Source organism: Taeniopygia guttata, chromosome 19 (genome assembly GCF_048771995.1).
Source record: "Taeniopygia guttata chromosome 19, bTaeGut7.mat, whole genome shotgun sequence".
Lineage (NCBI taxonomy): Eukaryota > Metazoa > Chordata > Aves > Passeriformes > Estrildidae > Taeniopygia > Taeniopygia guttata.
Window position 1 is genome coordinate 161,353 of NC_133044.1, and position 17,131 is coordinate 178,483.

The 17,131-nt window shown below is 41.6% G+C and overlaps 1 long non-coding RNA gene across 7 annotated transcripts in view; it reads left to right on the plus strand.

The window, feature by feature from the left end:
- The window catches only part of LOC115497794 (uncharacterized), a 148,980-nt gene that overhangs the window by 6,655 nt on the left and 125,194 nt on the right, over positions 1–17,131 (plus strand). For 6 of the 7 annotated variants that reach the window (XR_012051479.1, XR_012051476.1, XR_012051481.1 and 3 more), the window contains exon 2: positions 2,352–2,462. This is a non-coding gene — a long non-coding RNA (uncharacterized lncRNA). Of the gene's footprint in view, positions 1–1,347; positions 1,410–2,351; positions 2,463–17,131 lie in introns of all 7 variants that reach the window. The other variant, XR_012051477.1, reaches the window with a different exon arrangement.

The following is a 17,131-nucleotide window of genomic DNA, read 5'->3' on the forward strand; positions in this document are numbered from 1 at the left end:
TGAAAACATGAAGTTCTGTTCATTTTTCTCTCTAATTTATATATCTTCCGAAGTTTCCTATTTACAAATGTATTGCTGTGGTCCAGGAGGAGACAGGATGTGCTGTTCCTGGGGCCTTTGTGCTGTCAGTCCATCCAATCACAGCAAAGCATCCCCAGGGATGAAAGGCTAATGAAGGTTGGAGATTTTGCCTGTAATGTACTTGGATACCCTGAAGTACTCCAAGGGCACTGGAAAACCAATGACACCTGGGCATCTGCTGGGCACAGCTGGGAATCCCACGTGCACCTGGGGACGCGAGGCTGGGGCCTGATGCTGGGTTTCTCCTGGGTGGAGATGGAGGGAAGACACCTGCCATGAGCTGGCCGCTTTTGTCCAAGGGAAGCAGCTCTGCCCCAGGGAGGCCAAGGTGGCTTTGAGGGGCTGAATACTACCATGACCATCCCTCAAGAGGTGAAGGGGATGGCAGCATGCCCCTACCCTCCTGCTCACCACAAGCCAGCCCTGAGTTCCTGCAGCCTGGAGGGACCTCTCATGCCATGCCTCCCTCCTGAGGGTGCCACAGGCTCCCTCTGCTCCTGGGCTGGAGCATGCCTGAGTGCTGGGGACAGAGGCCAGCCAGGGGTGGGGTGCAGGAACCCTGCTACATGCTGTACCAGTTTATGTAAACCAAACTTATATGGGAAAGAAGGAAACTGAGATCCCAGAGTTTCTCTAAGGATTAGCAAATTAATCTGTGTGTGGAACTGTCACTGAAAATCAAACCCTAATACTTGTCTGGCAATGCTGCTGTTTCTCCTTTAAAAATTTTTTGGCTAAACCACTGTTTAGGGTGGAGTTACTGTGATAGAGCCTTTCAGTTTCAGGGTTTTTTCCCTCTCTGCTCTTTGAAGAAAGGATATCCAGCAGAATAATGTCAGGAGAGAGAAAGTTGTGCAAAAATTGGCAAGAGATCTTCACTCCTACAAAGGGGGGATTTCAAGAGTTTCTAGGATTTTCCTTAGTGTTATCCAGGTCTCCTGTAAGTGAGGCAGCAGAGGAAGAACCTCATGGCAGGAGTATGCTTGCCATTGAGTAGGAAACAAAAGTATTTTGTATGCATTTCACATTCCCAAGTTCCTGCTCTTTTGCTACTTCGCTGTGCAGAGGTTTCTTTCACAGCCTTCTCTCCTCTGCATGTTCTCTTTTCAGACCACCGTGGGCGATTTTGCAGTATCTGGCAGAGAGAGGAGTCAGTGCATGGACAATGCCAAACCCAGCAGCCGCCTCAATTTCCATCCATGACTGATGAGTCTTTCTCTTTATATGTTTGCAATTAAGTGATAAAGCATTCATTTCTTTGTTCAGGGTAATTGGCCATCTCTCACAGAATAGAAGACTGAAAGAGCCCATGAAGATCACAGAACCTGGTATGTCTTGGATAGTAGCAAGGCCATTGGGCAAACTCTACAAAAGAAAAGATGATTATCTTTTGCCCTCCTACAAGAGACTATGTTCCTATCGACCCAGGGACTCTAATGCCACATGTTCCACATCACCTCAAGCTGTTAAAGGCTGTCTTTTGACATGTTGTTGACCTGTGACTATTACAACATTCTGCCCCTGAAAAGAGCCACAAAACTGCCTCAGGTCAGAGGCCGGGCCTTAGCCTGCCAGCCCTGCCGTTTGAAGGGGTGGGAAAACCTGGCCTGTTAGAGAGGCGTTTTCCCTGCAAAAGCCCTCGGGGCATTGGGCGCTCGGTGCTGCGGTGGCACCGTGTGGCTGTGGATGGCACCGTGTGGTTGTAGATGGCACAGTGTGGTTGTGGATGGCACCGTGTGGTTGTGGATGGCACCGTGTGGCTGCGGATGGCACCGTGTGGCTGCGGATGGCACCGTGTGGCTGTAGATGGCACCGTGTGGCTGTGGATGTCACCGTGTGGCTGCGGATGGCACCGTGTGGCTGCGGATGGCACCGTGCGGCTCTGGGCGGCACCGGCACCGGCTCCCCACACCGGGCCGCTGCTCGGGCTCGGGCTCGGGCTCGGGCTCGGGCTCGGGCTCGGGCTCGGGCGGGAGGACAGCTGGAAGCAGCCTGGCCAGCTCAGGCGCGGAACCATTTAGTAATTCATAACGTCAGGTCGCAGCTGAGTCAAAGATAACAGCACCTGGAAAAAGAGAGCAGCGAGCCAGGTGTCCATGGCCTGGAGTATCCTGCAGCCCCCCAGCAGGCTCTGGCGCCCTGTGTGCAGGTGTACCAGCTGCCAGGAGTCTGTCTCAGTACTAAGAGAGTCTCCAAAACAAAGCACATTTCGGATGGATCGCAAAACACCTGTAAGCAATCTGTCTCTGTACTTCTCCTTCTGTCACTAGATGGCAACAAAGACCCAACGTGCGCTTCCATGGGCAGCGGCGGAGGAGCGTAGGACTCGGCCTGGATTTCCCCAGGAGATAGAGCTGGAAGATACTAGAGAAGCCAAGAATGTAAGTGTGCCGTCGTTCTGCTCGGTAACGAGGATTTATTTTGTTACTGTCTGTTTCTAAAAAAAAAAAAAAAAAAAAGCTTAAGACACATTTCTATACTTTGGCAGTGGCAGGAGGCAATCCATTTTTGTATGACCCTCCTTCCCTAGTAAATCCTTACCTACATGCCTCTCCATGCAGTATTTTTTAAAATAATCCTTTGCTGTAGTGATAATTTTAACACCAATCTCTGAGGCACCAGAATGAAGGACACCTCATAGTTCTCCATTTCCTAGGTGCTGTGTGCTGGTGCCTGCTTCTCACTATGCTGTGTGCATATTAATTTTGTTCAAAGGTTAATCTCATTTGAAGGCAGGATTTTTGTGTATACACAAAATATTGCAAAGCCAGCTGGCATATCCTATTCCCAAACACTGTTGTGATTCAAAAGCAGTGTTATGGGAAGCAGAAGGAACTAAATGAGAAAATTAAACTGACAATATACCCTGCAGTGAGCTGATGGGGAGAAGCTGAATGACCTATTTTTAAATTTGCCCACTGCTGCTTCTCAGTGGTTCTGTCGCAAAAGACAATGCGGGATCTCATTGTCTTACTGTTGTCTTCTATGAGCGTCGATTTTCAATAATCCAGAGGGTAAAAGTCATCTGTTGAGCCAGCACACGGCCCCCAAACCGCCGCAGCATGTTAAAGCAAACAGCATGTATTTCATGAACCATACCCAACTATTTAACTTGTGTAGTATCTCATAACTGACATATCTTCATTTGCTGCTGAAGGTCTTTCTGAGTGTCTTGAGTCACACTGAGATAAAACTTGGCAGAAACTTGAGCTCAAGTACTTTTTTGATTATTTAAAAAAATCTGCAAAAAAGTAAACTATTATATAGAGCACCAGGACCATCTTCTCCTATGGTATATGAACACATGTCTCTGAAATTCAGAAAGAAGTGCAGTAAAAGTGCAAGTAAGCAGTAGGGGAGAGTGAGTGGACTAAGATAGGCAGAAATGACTGCAAGGGATGGCAAACCTTGCAGAGGCAGCAAAGCAGAAGCAAATTCATCTCTGTGCTGTGGAAACTGCATAAATAGTGGGGACTCTGTTCTCCACTACATTCTAAAATCCAGAACAGAAGTGACGAATAATAGTTACGTTGGAGTTCCAAATTAGAAGCCCGAAGAATGGAGACATAGCTTCAATCTCTGTAAGATTGCTCTGAACTCCTTTTTAAAAATCTACCTACATGACAGAGAGAGAGAGGGAAAAAAAAAAAGAGAAGGAACTGTAGAAAAATGAGAGCTGGTGCTCATTCTTGATTTCAGAACCTGACCTAAATGACTTTGATCTCTGCAAGCAAACCTGCTTCACAGATACCTGCAAGTGCTGCTGCTACCCTGCACACAGCATTTTACTGTCAGGCAATTATAAGCTACAACTGTGATGCCACTTCAGCTTCAGTGTTTGCCCTTTTAATTTTCTCTGTTGCTATGGCAGCAACAAATGATAGCGATCGCTGCTGTTTATATTGCAGTCCAAGTCACATCAATAGAAGTCTTGGAAACTAAACACTAAAAATAGGACTTAACTGTATAATGCACGTGTTGTTGTACATAATAGGTTGTTTGCAATAACCAGGATTCTTCTAAATCTTCTTTTCCTGTAGCATTTGGAAAATTCCTGTAACTAATGGTTGTGAAATAATAATTTATGTTTAATACGTGCATACTCAGTGCTCTTAAAGTAGCTGGACTGGACAGGATTTCTTTTAGACTGTTTCCTATATCATTGAAAACAAATATTTGAATGGCCTTTCTGGTGTTGAAGAAAGGCTACTTTATCTTTTGTGCGCACTGTATTAATCATAGTAGTACATTAGGTCTGAAATAATACATCTTTAAAAAGACGCTTAGTACTTTCTGTCACATTGTTTCATCTATTTAGACTGTCTAGGCTGGGGCCTCTCCTGGAGCACTGCTCACAAGCCAAACAGACAGCAGAGCTATCAGGGTGCAAGTTCATTTCCTGAGGCAGTGAGGAGTGCCCACCTGCACCCGCTGTACCGCCTACGCCTGCCATGTCCTGAGTGCCCTCCTGCCTCCACCCTGCAGTGTCGGCTGCCCAGCACAGCTGAGCTGCGGGTCTGGGACTCCTTTGCTGGGTGATGCAGCTTTTCTTAGGAAAAGTTCAATCTCTACAGGACAGCCCAGGAGGACAGTTTGCTCTTTAAATGACCCCAATACACATAGGACGTATTGAAGAAAAAAACATTTGCTCATGACTAAATCTCATTAAAAAAGCAATTTCCAATCAATTACAGTGCAATTTAGCTGCTAACCGTTTAATTATCAAAAAAATAAGTTATTTTGTTCTCTCTTCTTGTATTTAAGAACCATGCTTTAAAATTTCATTTTCAGAATTTTGTATGGAGGAATGTGACTGCTCTATTGATGCAATTATAGTAAAATTACAACTTTTACTTTGATGTATTGTATTAGTTCAAGGAAATATTGTTTGCACAGAAGCTTTTGAAATAGGAGAATCATTGATTTCTAGAAGAGCTTGAATCTTTATTGTTATTTTCATGCACTATGAAAATTGCATTATCTTATGTAGATTTTATTAGAGGAGCATTGGGATTATTTTGTTTGTTTGTTTACTTAATCTTGTGTAAGAATTTCACTCCTGGAAACATGCTGAAACTAGAAGAAGGTTTGTCTTGAAAAAAGGACTTGTGTCTCTGGAGACACTGAAAAGGGACATTGCAGGGGTGGTTAGTGAGAACTGGGATACTGGATCTGGTTGTGATGCCCTGTCTGGTGGTGAGCACCTTTGTGGAGCACACAGGGCTCTGTTTTGAAAACAGGAAAATACTCAAGTAGCAGGGCTGACAAGTCTTCTAATTTTTATTTAATATCTTGTGCTTGCTATTTCTCCAGTTCCCAGAGTTATCTGAGAGGAAGAAGGGAGCTGAGACATGAGGGGATGGGAGGGCTCCTAATTAGGACATAATTAAATAGGCATTTCTCCAAGATGTCATGGGCATTAAAATGGAGTTTGAGTGGTAGTGACTGGATGCCTACTTTTTTTCCCCCCTTCTCTCACAACTTTTAGATTACTGCAGGAAATTTGTTACATAAAACTCCTACACAGGTCAAGACCCCCATCACTGCTCCTTGGCATGTCATGATCACTTTGCTCATGTTTGTGTGTCCTTTTGCATGTCTGATCAGTTTTAAAATTATAGTACAGAAATAATACCAGATATGATAATTATTAATCTGCTCTTTATGTTCTAAAACTTTCAAAAGCTTCTAATTGTTTTAGGAATAAATTATCAGTTCACAGCTCTGAGACTTTGCAAATCTCACTATTATACACTTAGGGGAAAAAAAAAACTTTTGTGAGGAATGTCTGTTTTCATTCTTTCTTGCACATGTCCATGTGGCTGTTTTTTATTTCCAGTGTGTCTGTGTCTGGAAGGTTCTGTTTATGAGCACAGTGGTATTATGATTATTTATTGATCTAGCTCAAATGATTAACGATTCAGCTTTAACAGTTCTATTCTATTACTGTGCATATAGAGCATTGAAGTAATTAAAGCACTTTGATTGCTTTGAGAAAGGTGAGACTTAACACATGCGCACACACACACACACACACACACACAGAGGTTGCAGTGTCATCTGAGGATAACACTTCTAAAGCCCAGGTGCAGCACAGCCTGTGCACTGAAGGAGCCCTGTGCTGGCTGCAGAGCTGGGAAAGGCACGTACAGCTTTCAAAGGGAGCTTTGGGAGCAAGTTCCCTCATGAAACTCCACTGCTGGAGTTTAAATATTGACTGGAAAGACATAATTGCTGGTCACAATACTCTACAGACTTATCCTCAGTTTTCTAGTTTCAGGGAGTCATCCTCTTTGTGTGAGTGGATGAGTCCTGTGTGCAACCCCAGGATGAAGCGGCTGCAAGATCTGAAGTGCACCCATCAGAATGTTTGCTGTGGAGCTGAAAAGCTCAGCTGTGAGAGCTGCCTCTGGCTCTGAGTGAGAAGAGAGCTGTGGTTTGCAGGTTCATTCTAGCTGAATGATGAGGACCACCCCCTAAGCCTCTGCTCTGGCAGGGGCAGGCAGAAGCCCTGTCCCTCCCCATGGTGCTGGTGATCGGACAGGGGCCATTGGCCTCTTCTGCCATCACTATTGGGGAAGTTGTGGCAGGATTGTGGGGTGCTGGGGAGGGTATCATGCTCCGTACCGGGCACCAAAGGTGCTTTTTAACTTCATCTCATGCTGTTTCTGAGGAGTGGAAACAAATTTGAATGGTGAAATGAGTCCAGCAATTAGATTTTCACTGTAAAATGTGACTTTTATCTCTACTAAGCCTACCTATTTAGATTATAAAGCTGAGGATTTAAATGGTTTGTTCCAGTTTCTCTGCTACCAAATGCCTGTTTAAATAAAAGGTTCACTAAATAATTAATATAAATATGATTCAATAATTGATAAGCTTTGTAATAAGGATTGAAGCCTAACCCAGTAAAACTCCAAATGCCTTTATGTTCTTTATTAGCTAGTTCTGTTGAGGAAAGTACTGTTTCTGTGTGGAAGTTTTTGTGTTGGTTGTTTGTGGGGGTTTTTTTGGGCTTTTAAAAAATAGTTTGTTGTTTTTCTGTTTATTTGCTTTCATTGTCCTTTTTCAATTGGCCTCACAGGAAGCAGGGATTAGTGATTTGGCATCCAGTAACAAGCAAAGCCATGACTCACAGAGGCACCAGCTTACCTGGTCTCTACTGTGCTCAGCCTCAGCACAGGCACAGCTCAAGGGCCCTATTTGGACCAATTTCCCTCTAAAACTGCAAGAGTCAGCCCACAGGTGAAGTGTCTCTTTGGGTCATTGACTAAAAGAGGCAGAGGTTTTCTGTCTGTTGGAGGATGTCGTCTTAGCTTGGCTGTGTGGGGAGGCAGTCCTTGACAGCTCCTCTCCATCTCCCTGTCCCATGACTCTGCAGTGAGGCTCAGAGGGGCTCCTGATACTGTTCCAATCCCTGCATTGCAGCTGATCTCTGCATCAGTGCTCAGGAAAGCTGTAGCAGGTCCAGCTCCATGTGAGGTCACTATGCATATTTTAAAACACTTTACATCTCCTGCAGATGTTTTCATTCAAAGATAAATTAGCTTTCATCTGCTATGGAGGAATAGGGAATGACAATTTAAGGCAATTTCTGAATGAGGGCCTTCAAGTAAGCATCTTGTGCATCCGTTTCACGTTTTTTAAAGATTTGTGTCTGGCTTCCCAGCTGGCCAGGTACTGGGAGTCTTGGGGGTCTAGAGGCACAGCAGTAGCTGTAACTCACCTGTATCTGTTACTGGTGTATTGAAAGCCTGCTCCACAAGAATGCACAAGTAATTGATTTGGATGATAAATTGGTTTTCCAATATGAAGTCATCAAAAAAAGAAAGTCACAGAATACTTAGGGTTGGAAAATGGGTCTGAAGAACTGAGAGGAATGCAAGAGGCAAGAAGGAGAAAGCAGGGTTGGTGGCATTTGTACTGGGCTCAAAAAAGAGAGCAACTATTTCTAGTTCTATTACCAGAAATTCTCAGCAAGGACTGTGATGCTTGACAGCACTTTGAAAAAAAACAAAAGCCAAAAAAAAGGTGTAGGGATTAAACCCTTTCAAGCTATAACATTTCTCTGGGATAGAGCAAAGAGCTGTTGAATTTCTAGGTTTAATGATGTACTCTGTGTTAGGCAGGCATGTGAGATGGCAAGTAGAAGTATGTGTATATAAATAAAACATATCAACTCGCATGTTTTCTTTAGAGTTGAAATGATGGATTTTCAGAACAATCAATTATTAGCCAAAATTTCACTGAAATGCCTTTCTGCTCAAATAAGTAATTCAGGAAATATTATTTGCAATAATTATATACCTGATTTGGATTTACAAAACCATGATTACATCATATATAGTTTGGAATGACTTCGATAAACTTGTTCTTTTTGTGCTGTCAATTTAAAGAAGACAAGAACCATTTGTTTATGAAAATTTACCATAAATAAACAATGAGACAAGACCTAGATTTATGGCTTAATATTGTAACTGGGTTTTGCAGAAGAAAAAGTAGTCTTTTGAAAGAGCAAACTTATTTGTGTACACAAGGAAGGTGCAGCATATTTTAGATGGCTCATGAACTGCCTGTCAGTTTGTTTGGGTGGGAATTGCATTCATTGGGAAGATAAAAACTTCACAAAATCCATTGCAGATGATATATAAGGAGTAAAATATGTAAAGACTTCTGCGTATAACTGCATGCAGACACCCATTGAGTGAGGTCAGTGAAGTGGTGCTCCTACTTTCCTGGCTGGGCCACATGCAGTGAGTTGCAGCCTGGTTGGTGAGGAAGATTTAATTTATCTTGTTTTCAATGACAGTGCCTCTAGAAGGGGCACTCTGTCCTGGGGCTCCCTCCCCATCTGGGGGATTTCCGGCAGCACAAGACAAAAAGCCTCACAGGAAACATTTCATCTGTGACCTATTGTGATTTCTCTTTCAAGCTGTTAGGAAATTCCCATTTCCTAAAATGAATTTTTTCTTGTTCTAGAAAGTACAGAGGTGATCCACAGTCAGAGGTTTGTTCCAGCTATTGGGGAAAGGGTTCCTGTGTGTGTTAAAATTGTGCATGTCCTGAAGTTCTGTGTGCAAAGAACTTCCCAAGGAAATAGAGTGGGAAGGAAATCTGTGCCTGCAGAAGCCATGAGGGTGAACTGTCAGAGCAACCTCTGCCCCTGGACATGCAGTCAGTTCCATCATCTGCCAGTATTTCCATTATTTCCACAGCAAAGCCACCTCCAGCACTGTGGGGGGACCCGTGACAGCCTGGAGGCTGCAGTGTTGGATTCCTGGCCACTCCAGGAGGTTGCTGAATTCCAATATGTTCTTCCATATGTTTTAACACTTTTGCATTTCTTCCATCTGTTTATTGGAAATTCGAAGGAATTTAATGGTCTTTTCTAGGGTTATTAAACCAACAGCTGTTGTCACTAATAGAGGACATGCTTTATGGCAGTGTGCAGATTCCAGTGATAAATTCAGCCCTACCACCCTATATTTCTTTTTATGAATGCAGCATTTTTATTGAAACTGAGGTTATGAATACAGGCAGTTCTTAAACTATTATTTTATGATATAGCTTTGGCATAAAAATAGGAATTTTTTTCTTCTCCTCCGATTCCTGAGTGCTTTTACTATGAAATACATTTTATGCTGGGTGAGACAGAAATTTTTATTGTTCCCATTTTCCTTCCTTTTTCTATTTTTGTTCTCCCTGACAAAAAAGCAAACTGAAAAACTGGGAAAAAGATGCTCAGAATGGAATACATCACAATTGAATAACCATTTTTGGTGATGCAGCATGAAATTACCCTCTGGTACACCAAACTGATGGTAACTTTTGCTGTATTTGGGTAGGTTTTTACTTCCTGTTTGTCTTACTGTCCTGAAGACTGTAAATATCTGCTTGGATGTATGTTATGTCTAATTACACACTATCCCACTATCCTGTTTTTCAAAACTTTCACTTAATTCTCCATAGTGAAGAGCTTTTTTAGCTGCATCGCTCTGTTTTTTTCCTATTTTTTAAAATGGTAACGTAATTCAAAACAATAATCACAGGCTTGAGCTCAGTGAAATACCTCAAGTAAGGTAATTATATTTTAGGTACTTGCATAGTGGTCCCATATCTACTAATTTCAGTATATTTTCCTGAATATTTATCATTCCCTTGGAGGCTTTCAGAGCCTCTGGCATCTATGAGTCAGAAGGCACCAAGGACAACACAGTGGGACCATAGTAGATTCCTCGGTCTCATGGTTTAATGTGCCAGAATGAAAGGAAATAACAGCAGAAAAACAGTCTGCTAACATCACTCTCAAAGTATTTGAGGTACTTTAACTATTGTTAAAGTTGTATATAAACTGCCAGGAGACTTCTGATAGATATCACTTAGGAGTAATCACTGCATTTGTGTCATTAAAAAACAAAGCACAAGACAAAGTAGTTTTTGATCTTGACTGAAATGCTTTTTAAAATTAATTGGTTTACTGGGTTGAAAGTTTCATAAATTGAAACTTTATATTATATATAACTTTTATTTGAAACAATATATTAGAATATATATCCCATATATATATATGGGATTCTAATCCAATATCTATATCTATCTATCTCTCTCTCTCTATATATATATATACACATATATATATATATATATATATACTGGCTACAGGTAATGTGTGATCTGGCCTTTGTTTGTTATCTTTTGATTGATTTTCTCACCTACATTGTAAGTAAAATAATCCCTGCACTGACATCATAGGCGGAGATGGCTGGAAGCTGAATGATTCTCTCTGCCCTGCAAGAGGATTTGGGTGCAAATTACCAATTCAAGAGGGATTTATCAAACCTGTAAAAAATGCATATATTGGAGCCTGAATTAATTAGCATGTAAATGAGTGAGCACAGTTAAATACATACGTCTTGTTAGTATTCAACATTGCTAGCATGAGATGAAAGAATAGGAAATGAAAAAGATGGAATGAGTGATAAGAGGAAGCAAAAACCCAGATGTTTCTTAATCTGTGGTACTGATTCATGACAGTTTCCTTGTATCATATCTATATCCAAGGGCTTCTGTCTATATTAGAAGTAATTAATAAATTATTATGCATCTATCTAAGGATTTTATGCTGTCACTTAGCACTGCAAGAATGTGCCTTCTTTGGGAAATGGAAGCAATAACTGAAGTTTAGGGATCTTTATACAGTTTGGTATACATACTTTTTATTTTTTATGACCCAAAACTCAGCGTTAAAAGTAGCAATCCTTTCCCTGAAGGGGAGGGGCTCGTATATAATTATTGTGAATATCCTGTAACTTCGTGAGTATATGGATAATGAGATAGATGTACAGTGACACAGAGGGATCAATTAAACACTTGACATTCACCTGTGCAGAGAAGAATCCTCCTCTGGAATATCAAATGGAACTGAAATAGAATTGAGCCTGTGTAAAGTTTCAGCTCTGGTGAGCTTTCAAGAGCGATATTTACTACTCTTTTGACAAGCTGGACTTGTAGCCTCATTCAGTTCAAAGGGGAAGGAAAGCAAAAGGAAAAATGTCTTTAAAGAACAGCATTCCTTCTCAATTTTTATTCCTTATTCCTTAAAGCATTTTTATTCCTTACAGCATTCCTCCTTAACCAGAACTTTTCTGTGATTGCTTCAGGCTGAATTTTAAAAATTAGGGTTTTGAACATTATTTTGTGCTTCCTAGGGAACTCTTTTGGAAACATATTTTCTGGAAAAAGTGGGAACCTTGGGATGAGGTTAGGAAAGACACTTGATCCCCAGGAAGCAGGGAACCCTCTTCCCTGCTGCTGATGCCTGTGCCTTCTGCCCCTGGCTGGCAGCATTCCCTACAGCACTGGCAGAAACTTTGCCAATGTAGTGGGACACCAAGTTCTGATCTCTGCCGGACTGAGGGGCATTAATTGCCCCAACCAGCCAGTTGCCAAGAGCCCCTCCTTGTAGTCAGGCAAGTGCCTGGTGCTCCTGTCCTTCCCCAACATTTTCAGTAGTCCTTCCCTCTTTGAAACTGAATCTTAATCCCCAGTATTGTCACATTTGTTGCATAATAGTAATTGCATTTCAGAAATGGAGAATCACCCTGAAAGGGAAGACTGCCTTTAAAATACATCTGGTCTTGGTAATGTTTTAAGTGTAGCGCTTAGAGCATTTTTCACTATCGAGGTGACAGTAATTGAAAGATAGATTCCTGCAACTTTGGCATTTATAGTTTGACTGAGAAAAGGTCAACTTCTTCATGGAGGCTTTTTTAAAGTGGTGGAATGGCATGGAAAAGTCACATTGTCTTTCTGATAGTGTCACCAGTGCTTTGATTAACACAAATTTAACCTGCATTGTCAAATGAAAGACAAATCAGAAGATAGTAGTCCAAAGTGCCTGAGATCAGCAGAAAGATTTTCCTTGATTTCACTAGTTCTGGGATCTGGTTTAATTGAAACATCAAGAAAAAGATAAATTGTTGCAATCATTAAGAAACATACTGGGAAAGGATCACTATAAACACAGTACAGCTGTGTGGCTTTTCTGTTGTGTATCCTGTAAGCAGCTGCTTTGCCAAGCTGCTTGTCATGAGGTTTTCTGCTTGACTGTCTTGGGAGTCAGCAGAATGAGTGAGTAAGTGCAGACTTGCAGGTCATCCCCAGATCAAAAGGACTTAGAGTTACTATTCCTTTGAACTGAAAAGTCCGAGACTTCCTGCTCTTTTACACTGTAGCAGGTCTATTAACGCTTGACTTCTGTACCTCAAATATTATCAGAATGATAAATTCCTTGACAGCTGCTTGCTCAAATTTTTAACCATCATGTTCTAGTAAGTTGTTGAGAGGTACTTGATGTGGAATGTATAATGCCTCTTGCTGCAGGTGAGCAGGAATGTTCTGTTCTTTTCATTTGAATAAAATGCATCAGTCCTGTTGGAATCAATTGCATAGACGTGGCTTGAACTGGAACGAAGATCCGAGGTCTGATTTGAGTTGCTCTGAATTTGTCTGTTCATAGAGCAGAAGCTTGCTTCTTCTATTGAGATGATGCTTCTGACTTTCTAGAAGCCATTTTCTTGTATGAGTGTTTAGCTGTAATTTAAGACATGCATTTATTTTCAGTAGTAGGGTGAGTGACTTGGAGCATAATTCTGTTTGATATTTAGCACGTCTAAATGCCTCTGAAAAGAGCCCTATAATGTTAATGTTCACTGCTTTCCCCCTTTGTTACATCTGTACCTAATCTCCTTAGTGTGACCTTCCTTAGACTAAATTGTTCTCTCACCTGTTTTTCCTAAGCAATTTTGAGGCTTCAGATCATTCCCCTCTGCAGCTGATATTTTGCTGCAACATCATGAGTCGATTCACATTCCGTCTATAATCCATGATGATCATAGATTCCTTCCTGTAAGATGCTGCACAGACATGTTTCTTGCTCAGTGTGTTTGTCCAGCCTGTTATTCTTGCCTTTTCCCTATTGACTGAGGGCAGCAGGAGAAGCAGAAAAAGCCTTGGTGCTGTGCCTCAGTGTTCAGTAATAGTTGAGATACCCCTGTGCTATCAGTGCTGCTTTGGCCACAATTCTAGCACAGCACCATTTGGGTTAAGGCTGTCAATTACCCGTGTCTTAAGAGGATCCAAAGCATATAATGGGCAAGACTTTCTGTATCTCCTGTATGCTTCTGCCTGTGACACACTTACCATGTTAAGTATTGCAGGTAATGAAAAGACAGGAATTTGGTTACAGAGGTGTGATGTTCCCAGACACCCTGCTTGTACCACGCAGGATGATGTGACCTCCTGCCTCTTCCTCCTTGTGAACCTCCCTCCTCAGAGGAGGAAGAGGGCTGTTCCCAAAATAGCAGTGGCTGAACAGAAGAGTGGCTTTGATTTGTGATCCTCAAAAGCAAAGAAATACTAGGCAGAGTGTCCTTTGTGTTCAGCATAAATGTGCTTGCCAAAGAATTGCTTTCAAGGCTGAACTTTTTAGCTGAGGATTTATCTGCAGTGCTGTCATACAGATGTGTTGAAGTTTAAAACCAGGTAATGCCAGTATTAGCACAGGGGAAATAGCTAATTCACAGGGTATTTGGCAAATGGTTTGCCACATGAAGTTTCCTGTATCTGTATAAACACAGCTAACAGCATCTAAAAACTAGTTTTAGAGGGAAAGCCACAGTTGCTCTAGTAAGCACAGCTGTTGGAGCACATGGCTTGGCTTTAATTAAAGTGTTCCTGAGCTCAGGGACTGAGAGAAGGCAGCCCATGAGTGTTGGTCACACCAGAGTAAGAGTATTTTCTAGAGGTTTTTTTCCTTCCACCAGGGACTCTGTTCTGCTGGTGGAGATAATGTTCTAGATATGGGCCACTGCTCTTGAAATGGCAGAAAGGCATGTGTGAATGTCACATCTGAACATCTGAAACAGCAATTCACCAACATTCTTTAGTTTTCCAAGTATGTATGTAAAGAGGCAATGTTTCCTGGTCTCTTTTTTTTTTGCTTGGTTTTGTTCTAGAAGGGTTAGGGAAGCTAATTCATTTTTCCACCCCTCTAATCCTGCTCCTGAAGAGGGGAGAACAGGACCACGACATGATGTGCCTTGGGGGTAGGGATTCAGCAGTATTTTGGTAGGCTGAAGAACCCCATTTTTCTGTGCAGTACTGGGAGTGATCAGGAACTCTGATTCCTCTTGGGTAAGGGCAAGAAAGCACAGAAACTGAGCCACAGCTGATTTAATAAGTTTTGCAATTTACTGCAAACATTAGTATCCAAGACAAATTCAGATACTTTTTGCTTATGCTGAGAGCACCCTCAGATCGCCAGTCAGTGTTCTGAACAGAAATCCATGGGAAGGATGGAGCCACCTCAGCACTTCTCCACTCTCCCATGGAGGGCTCTTCTCCAAGCACACCACAGCCTGCAGCTGGTGATGTGGTTTGTATTGTCTAAAAACAAATGTGAACACCAGCATCGCCTGCTTACAAAGACATGCCAATTGAAGACAAGCTTTGCTCTTCCTTAAATGACTTCAGTCACAGACGGAAGCTGCTTTGGTGACATCACCAGGAAACCAGCAGTGTCAGTACCAGCATGGGTTGTCTTTGCTCCAGCTGCACACTGTGACTCAAGACCATTAAACCAGGGAGGAAGATGTTAAGCATCACAGAGGGATTTTTGTGATTTTATTCCCCAAGGCTTCAAAAGGTAACAGGAAAATTGGAATTTCAGAACCACTCAATGCCAAGCTAAGCACAAAGTCACACCTTCAAATTTTCAAGTCAATTAACACAGTAGGAGGGAACTGTGCACTAATGAAAGTGTCTCTCATTTAAACACCTCAGTGAAAACTGGGCTCTGAAACTGAGCCTGAACTTTTACTTGGCTCCCATTTACTGGCTCTCCACAAGTTACACTTCATACTTACGCGAATATTTTTTTGACATTTCAGTAATGTCATATTTGTTATGAACAAAACAGCCTTGCTGGGACACTTGTAATAGATGTTTTAAAATACTGCATCCAAGGGGAGATGTGAGATGGAAGGATTTACATGGGAAACAGTGATCTTAGGAGTGCAACAGCTGGAAGCTGCATGGTGGCTGGCAGAGCTGCTTGAGATGAATTCCAAACCTGCAGAATCTTGGCAGGACAAGGGGAGACATGCCCATCCTAAGGCTCTGCAGCCCTCCACCTGATTTCAAAGCCTAATAAATTCAGTGGGACTATGCACATTAAATTTAACTGTATGGGTATCTTGCGTTTTTTCATCCCTTGTAATCAGAGTTAATTCTTTCAAGACAAGATTTTTTTGGTATTGCAGAAGGGCACAGTGTTATTTTGTAATATAAGTGATTTTAATTTCCATGTTGATTTTCATGTGAATTTCAGGTGCTTAATTATTGCCTAAAGGTTTGTAAAGTCATTGATGTACAAATTCTTGATTAACACAAATATAATCCTGAATAATATGTTAAAAAATTTCCTTGGAGAGGTTGCCTTATCTGACAATCTGGTGGAAAATTTTGCAAGGGAAGGTGTGATGACTTGGCTCTATCTCTCTGCCCCAGTCCATGCAGAGAGTGGGTGCCAGTGGGGCCAGCTCTCCCCAGGGGCCTCCTGTCCCTTTGCTTTGACTACAGGGCCATTGGAATTGCAATGATACAATGAGTAAATCCTATGCAAAAAAAAAAAAAAAATCTAAAAAGGAGTCAAATTGCATTGTAATAAAAACCAGTATGAATTGTGAGATGTCTCACTCTGCTCCCCACAAGGAAACTATATAACAACATTACATGGGTCGTCTTAATTCCATTTTGTTGAAGAGCTGTGGCATAAAGATCAATCAAATAGGAGCTAAATTAATTTCCATTTCTGAATAAGTCTGCCACAGGGAAACATTGCTGACTATGTGTGTGGTAGAGGAAGTATTGTTCAGGGTTTAAATTTTTTCATAATGGTTCAGTAGTTATTAAAATACATTCTAAGTAGCTGTGGTTAAAAAAAAAATCAGTCAAAATTATATATTCAGCAAATTTTTTCTCCTGAAAAGTGTGGTTCATGGAAACATCTCTCTTCATGTTGCATTTTTTTTACTCCTTAGGAGAAGGTTAATCCTGCTGGGGGTTTTGGAGGCAGACAGTTTACTGGGGTAACTGAGCTTTGAGATATTTAATCCCTCTCATTGTAAAATCAAACAACAAAAATCCTCAAAACTAAGACCTAAACCTAACAGGTCGGTGATATGACTTTGAGTTTTGCTTTGGAGGCAGAATGATCTCTGTGGAAAGAACAATTTTGGAAAAGTAAATGAATGTCGGGATTACAGTGACAGCGAATTACAGCCTCACTTACAGTTTTGAGGAATTGTTGGATGAATGCTTTATGACAGGATCATGTGTTTTCCTTTCAGTGGAGTTAATGTACCTCGGGGCCATTTAATTACGTAGCTTACCTTGCTGTGAATACTGTAGGGAGAAAACAAATTTCAGTACCAGAGCCTTGGCAATCAGTCAATCAATCAAACAATCAATCATTTTCTCACCATGCTGA